The sequence below is a fragment of the Rhineura floridana genome, chromosome 12 (genome assembly GCF_030035675.1).
Source record: "Rhineura floridana isolate rRhiFlo1 chromosome 12, rRhiFlo1.hap2, whole genome shotgun sequence".
Lineage (NCBI taxonomy): Eukaryota > Metazoa > Chordata > Lepidosauria > Squamata > Rhineuridae > Rhineura > Rhineura floridana.
In genome coordinates this window covers 31,913,290-31,921,415 of record NC_084491.1, presented here as the reverse complement: position 1 = coordinate 31,921,415, position 8,126 = coordinate 31,913,290, and positions in this window count along the sequence as shown.

Genomic DNA, 8,126 nt, shown 5'->3' with positions numbered 1-8,126 from the left:
TACCCACCTCTGGCAGACACACCATCTTAATAAACATTCACTGCAAATTTCAGTCTGATATCTATTGCCTGCTGTGATAATAAAGAGTGGCTTGGTTAGAAATCAGCGTCCTTTTACATTTTGGATGCCATATATATCAGCATCCCATGGGGCTGCTGCAGTCATCAATGTGGTGAAACAGCATGACATGGAAATGGAGAGAGTAAAGCAAGTGGAATTCCAACACTGCCAAGCAGCAGGGGCATTGCCTGATCCTGCTGGGACTTAGGAGATGAGGACAGAGGAAGACCACTGGAAAGGGAGAAGTGTTTGCAGTCCACTTATTTTATTTTTAGCTCCCCGTCTCAGCTGTAAAAATCACCTAGCCAAAGTACGTGCACAATGCACATGGAACGCTGAATGGAACATTGACAGATTCTGGCTCTTGCAACATTCATTGCATCAGGTGCTAATCTCCATTTTAACAGTGTGATCCCTGGTATTGACTTACTTCTCATCAGGCTTTAAAAAAAAAAAAATCCTAATGCCATTGTGTGCTCCTAGCTGCTACACCTATTTAAGCCTATAACATCATTGGCTTCATATCAGAAAGCAATTACAACAGATGGCAGAGAACTTTTCTCCAGAACAACTCTAAATTCCCAATATTGCCTACAGGTCTCAGTGGGTTAGGATCTCAGTCACTTTGCAGGCCAAGGTTTCAAGCTATCAGTGCTTAACACCAGTGCCATAACTTGTCCATTACACACAGAAGAGCATGTACGCATGGAGCACTGTCATGAGTTAAAGCAGAAGTGGGGAATCTTTAGCTCTCCAGATGCTGCTGAACTGCAACTCCCATCCCTCCTAGCAAGCATAGCCAATGGCAAGGGGTGATGGGAACTGTAGTTCAGCAGCATCTGGAGGGCCAAAGATTCTCCAGATCTGAGTTAAAGAATGGTTCAGTACTTTTCATGGTACTGTTGCGGAAATGATCACAGACAGACTGCTTTTCTACTCAGGAACTGCTGTGCAAAAACATTTCCTGGCTGCATCTGTTTCATGTCACATGCCTCTCATTTTCTGTTCTCCACCAGCAATATTACATGACTTAACATGCTGTATTGTGTATAGCAGGAGTGGGGATTTTCTGGCTCATAGGCTGGATTAGGCTGGGAAGGGTCCCAGTTTGTCCTGTGAGGCTGTTTTCCCCAAGTCATGCTCAGCTGCCACACATATGGCACATATGGGTGGATCAGCTGCACAACTGACTCCCCGTGCAGACCTTGATTGCACAGCTGATCACTGCAGATACAGGCTTGATGTCACCACCTATCAGCTGATAGGCTCATCAGTGGCACTTCAAAGCACAGTGCAGGGCTCTTTATAGTCATAGGCTGCAGGCATAAGGGCTTGCAATTGTGCAACCCTGTCTGGCCTGGTGCCCTTACTAAGCCTCTGAGCAAGCTAATATCTGACTTTTTCATCTGTCATCTTGTAAACATGTTTAAAGGATTTGTGCTGAAATCATCTTGCATTTTATTTTACATTGTACAATCTTCCAAATTGCTGCATGGTCTTTTTACGCCCATATTACACCCCTGTCCAAGGTGCACCCAGTGCAGGTGCCTTACTGCCTCACCCAGGTTGCTTGATGCACACTCATGATTTGTTGTACTTGAGAAGTGGGCTGGGCAGGGACAGAGAGCAGCTGTATGAAAGCTATCAAGGCAGTCCAAGCACAATGTCACATTACCAACTTTTTCTTTTTGCTACACTAATTTCTTTTAAAGAAACCCCACACCTCAGAGTAATGCAATGTTCACACTGAACCTGCAGAGATTCTTAAATGTTTATCACGCTTGGCAACACATGCCAGACCCAGACTGGCACTGACCTGTTTGAAAAGCTTATTCTGCAGACCAGCCCTAGTAAGTTAATATCCGAAGGGCATTTTAAATATTGAAAACCTAAATGAACAAATGCTCTTTGCTTATTTGTTTATGTCTCACCATTCCTCCAAGAAGCTCAGAGGGGCATACATAGTTCCTCCCCTCCCCTTTTTATCCACACAACAACTCTGCAAGGTAGTTAAGCTGAGACAGTGGAACACAGGAAGATGCCTTACAATGAGTCAGACCACTGGTCCATCTAGCTTAGCATTATCAACACTGGGGGTAGCTAACATGGTGCCCTCCAGATGTGGGTGGATTCAACTCCCATCATCCCTGCCAATTGGCCATTGGGGTGCACCATGTTGGCTACCCTTGATCTACACAGACTGGCAGTGTCTAGCATTCCAGACAGGGATCTTTCCTAGTCTACCTAGAAATGCCAGGCATTGAACCTGGGACTTTTTGCCTGAAGAGCATGTGTTCTACCATTGAGAACTACAGTTTCTCCCTGACTAACCCAAGGACAACCCAGAAAGCTTCATGGCTAAGTGTGGATTTGTACCCAGGTATCCCCACCCCTATTCCCTCTAACTAGTCATGTAGTGGCAAATTCAGAAGTGCAGGGTCCCTTCATGATAGTCACAGCCACACACCCTCCCCCTTTATTCCTTTTGCTGCTGGGTTGAGAATGAGATCCTTGTTAATACCTTCTCCCACAACAACAGACGTCAAGCATGAAAGGGGAGAGTGTTAACTACTGAAAAGAGTCTTCTCAGTGGCTGACTCACCTCCTTTTACTCTGACTCCAATCAGCAGGAAAGGACAAGGAAGCAAGTTAGAAGAATCTTCTCAGTGGCTAACATATTCCCCTTTCACGCTGATTGGCTCGTAGGACACTGGAGTCATAGGGACCCTGCTAGGACTCTGCTTCTAAAAAAGTAAAGGGTCTAAGACCCCACCCCCCAAGATCCTGGATGACTACACCCTTGCCTCTAACCACAACAGTACATAGCACTATCTCAAAATTGTTCCTTAGTTACCTTCGTTTATATGCACCTTCATAGGTTATGGATAGGAGGAAGAAAGACTGTCACTTAGGTTTGCAGACATACAATCCACCCATCTTGAGAAACAGCATATAGCTCACAGCTGTGCTGCTGTGTGTAAGGACCTTTCCACATACAGCCACTGATCACATGGTTAGTGCTGTTGGCTTGGGCAGCGCTGATCACCTGCTGTGAGATGGAGATTGGATTGCAACCCCTACCCCCACCCCAAGTGACTATGCTGTCCAAGCTAGTGCAATCCTGCAAAAATGGTCATGATACAACCTCCAGGCCGATAGAAGCTGTGTGCAGTAGCATTGTGAATGAAATGCAGGGCCAGTTGTATTAAAAAATGGTGGAAACCATATTTCATGCATGGTTCTCATCCAGCAAAGCAATACTTAAGACCAAGCAATAGGAAGGAACATAGGAAGCTACTTTATACCAGGTCACACATTTCGCCTATCTTGTCTACACATCTTGTCTACTCTGACTAGCAGTGGCATCTCAGGCAGATGGTTTCCCCATAATCTACAGCCAGGTATTTCTGAAATGGAGATGGACCTGGAATTCCCTGCATGCAACCCACATGTGCTACCACTGAGCTATGGTCTGTCCCCAACATAATACACAAGAAGCCAGCTTATACCCATGGATGGCCTTTGCTGGATAGGGGCACAAGTAGGTGAGTAGATACATAACAGCAGCTTTTCCCCAACATATATGGACTTTTGCAGAGGTCCTGCAATGGCAATCGACTGGAATTAGTTGACCTGAAACAGTCCAGTTTATGATAAATTGTGAGGTATAGCGGTTGGAGTGCTGGTCTAGGATCTGGGAGACCAGGATTAAGTCCCCATTCAGCCATGAAGCTTCTGGGGTAACCTTGGTCCAGTCAATGGGTGGTATTCAGTCCTAAATCAAGTAGACTCACTGAAGTTAATAGACATGACTAACTTAATAGGTCTACTCTGAGTAGGATTTAATTGAATGAGGAGGAGAACCATGTGCATCACCTTGAGCTCTCAGAGAGGAAAAGTGGGATATAAATGTGATGGTGATGATGATCATGATGATGGACTCCACAGCCAAATCTCATCATGCAAGCAAGAGTTTATTGTGAGTTAAACATCTTGAGACTAATTAGTTTTGCCTTAGTGTCAACAGACAGTGCTTCCAAAAGTCAGGGCAATCTATTTGTCTGAGTAGATCCATGAAGTTCTGATGATTCAGCAGTCTAGACAATCTGATTGTACTTTTCCTCAATTTTCACAGTAATTCTGTTTTCTTTTCTAAATGCTGACGTTCTGTACCATTATTACATGTCCTCATCCTTGTATTGATGAATGACAGCTTTTCAGAGCAGAATAGGGTTGCCAGGTTCATGGCCTGGGACTGATCCTGTATCTTTAGGAGAAGAGAAAGTCAGCCAAATGCAGGTGTTCTTGCAACACTGTAGTGGGAAAAACTACAAGGTGGAATTCTCCCTTCCCCCTGCACAACTTTTAAAGATACAGAAGACCTCTTGGTTGCCAGGTCCGGCCTGCAAGAGGTCTTCTGTATATTTAAAAGCTGTGGAGGGGAAGGGAGAATTCCACCTTTTGGTTTTCCCCATTACACTGTTGCAAGAACACCAGCACTTGGCTGACTTTCTCTTCTCCTAAAGCAGCCTTCCTCAACTAGTGGGCCACCAGATGTTGTTGGACCACAATTTCCATCTTTCCTGACCATTGGCAATGCTGGCTGAGGCTGATGGGAGTTGTGGTCCAACAACATCTGGTGGCCCACTAGTCGGGAAAGGCTGTCCTAAAGATACAGGATCAGTCTCAGGCCATGAACCTGGCAACCCTAAGAAGCATCTGGCTTTTCATATCAACATTCTCCTACTGGGCGGAAGGGTAGGAGATAAATCTAATAAATAAATAAATAAATAATAAAAATAAAGAAACATGACATTTTCTTCTACAAATGCTGAAGGACATGTCTCTTATGCATTGCTGATGTGTTTTGCTTTAGAGAAGCCCTTCTAGTAACAGAAACTCTACAAATGCAGATACAACCTGAAGCTCCCGTTCTGCTGTCACAGTCCTCCTGACCCTTCCCCAGTCTCAGCCTTGGCCTGTAAGATATTCTAAATATTGTACTTTCCCTTCCATTATATGGCTGTCTTGTCAATGTACTTTTATGCCAGTCTGCAGACTAATTCCTCAGTCCTAAGTACAGTAGGGCCCCACTCATACAGCGGGTTACGTTCCGGACCCCCGCTGTAAAGCGAAAACTACTGTAAAGCGGAACCCATTGAATATAATGGTGCACGATGCCAGAAAACCACTGTAAAAGCGGAACAAGCACCGTATGAGTGGGGCTTTAGTCTAATTATGTCTAACTGAGACCGCTGTAAAGTGAAGCGCTGTAAAGCGAAGCGCCGTAAAGCGGGGCCCTACTGTAAATGCAGAAAAATCTCTCTCAAACCTTTTCAGTTCTTGTACCTCCAATACCTGCTGCTGGTTTCTCTAAAGCATTTCAAGCTAGGTCGAGCCTCCTTGCCCTCTCTTGCCTTCAATCTGCAATTGGCGTTAAGATTTGCTGTTTTAAGCCTTGAGCTTTATTCCTGTCTACAGACTTATCACTTATATGAACAGTACACTTCCCAAGTGCATTAATATCTACAGACAGAGGATAGGTGAGAGTAAAGACTGTTGATGAAATCTTGGCTCCATTGAAGTCCGGCAGAGTTTTGACCTTAATTCCAACAGGAGCAGAAAATAATTACCAAACATATGTGAATAATTTTGTTAGCTTTTTCACCTTTACAAAATAATTGCATTAACTTCTTTTATTTCTGTTTGGATATGCAGTAAGCTTTCAGTGTTGCACATCTGCATGGCATTCTAGGTTTTTAAAGGCCTGGAAAGTTTTAAAAAATAATTATAGATTTCTGGGATGCCTAAATGTGAAAGTTCATACCTCATTTTCTCCATTTACAGGGAAATGGCTTTGCAGATTTTTATTCAGATTTGTATAACTTACATTTTATTTCATTTTAGTCATTTTATCATTTGTAATATAGATACAAGATTATATAGATTACAAGAGTAATAACCTTTCCCCTTTTAAGGGGCGAGGTGCGATTTGCCAAGGAAATTCAGCATTCTAAGTTTGTTCATATTGTAGCTTATTTGTGTCCAAGTTATTTTCTATTTCTGCTACCTTGTCTGACTTTTATGTTGTTAAGTGTTGTTTTGTAATGGTCAAATGACTAGAGACAAATAAATCTGATCATTTACAGGACAATCCCACTTCAGTCACACCCAGTTTTATACTTTGGCCACACCCACTTTGACCTGAGGCTCTGTCCAGAGGGTTGGCCATGGGCCTGAGAAAGGTTAGCCACCCTGACATAAAAACATGACATAAAAGTAGGGATGGGGAGAAATTTGATTCAGTTTGCATTTAAAATGGAATTTATCAAAAATCACATTTTCTGAAACATGAGAGTTGAAACACAGCTATCCTTTGAAATTCACACTTATCCAAATTTTGCAATGCACTTCTCCCACCAAAATGTTTACAAAAATGTATATATTAATTGTGCTTAAAAATTAATTAGTGAAAATTACATACAAAAATGCATCATATTACGAGAGATTGCTTGCAAAAAATTATTTATTATTTATTATGTTGTTTGCTTGTTTATTAAATTTATATCCCTCCCTTCCTCCCAGGAGGAGCCCAGGGCAGCAAACAAAAGCACTAAAAACACTTTAAAATCATAAAAACAGACTTTAAAATACATTAAAACAAAACATCTTTAAAAACATTTTTTTAAAAAAAGCTTTCAAGGCATCTTAAAAAAAGTTAAAAACATTGTTTTTTAAAGGTAAAAATGTGTACATTAGTCAACATTGCATACAAAAATGTGTTTATAGGGAAAATTCATACTAAAATGCTGAAGAATTTTCATGAGGATTTTTTAAAAATTGCAAATTTCTGCAGAAATGTGGAGAACTGAATTTAAGATTGGAAGAATTAGAAACTGAGAGAACTGAAATTGACTGATCCTTCTATCCTTACAGAAAGGGGTAATGGGATATGGAGGAGAAAGATGAAATCAGCAAACATTGGTACCAGTTCTTCAAGTTAAACAGTTCTCATAATTGCCAACCGAAATGGAAACAGTTCATGGGCTTGAGGAACCTGATGGAGGTGAAATTTCAGCTGGGCCAAAGGAATGGCCCGGCTTCTTCTCAACTCTTTCGTCTGTAGTATTGGCCGCTTCTTTGCAATTCTTCTTGCAGAATCACTGCTGCTTCCCACTCTTGCTCAAAAACACTGCCTAAGTAATAAAGTGCATTTAATGACTGCATTAAGGAGTAATGAATCCACATTGTTCATGTACCAAATAATATCCTTAGGCCAAATATGGCATGTGAACAAGAAGTCTTGTATAAAAAGTGCAAGGGGGGCATATTGGACAACTAACAAAAGAACATCACATGAGGGAAATTTTAGTTTTTGTTCTGGCACCTAAGGCTCATGCATACAGAATGAAGCTATTGTTAATTATTGCAGACAATAATTATGTTATTTATTTATTTATTGCAATTATGGTTAGGTCTTGGATATTGTAAGCATTTTTTGGCTAAGGCTTCTCGCATATTAATATTGGGTGCATTTGAAGGATGCTTCCTTCCCATGCTTCAATTTTAAAACATGTTCAGTTCAGCAAACTCTCTTTGTAGTTATACTGGTGTAACTGAGGATGGAATAATTGTACTGATTTTGCACACAAGGTCTGGGAAAGGCTTTGACTAAGAAGCAAAACCCTTGGCTTACACACCTCTTAGGTTACACCCAGCTGCATTGTGCCTACCCTGCTCCCTCTTGCACGCACATACACATCCCTTCTGTTTCTCAGCCTGTTTGTGATAATAAAGAAATGTGACAATTCCCATGAAAGCAGACCCTGCCCTCTTCTTCTGTAGTGCAGATCAATTTCACTGAATTATATAACAGTGAATACGGAGCCTCACGGGGATCAGGTTTTAGAGTGGCATCAAATAACACTGGGAACTGATCCACTGAAAACCTTTTGTGCCCTGCCTACCTGCAAATTCCTCTTGCAACCAAGGTTAGCGCTGCTGATAACCAGCCAAACTAAAGCCTCACATCACTGCATAGATACTGTTTTGTTTTTCCTAGCTTT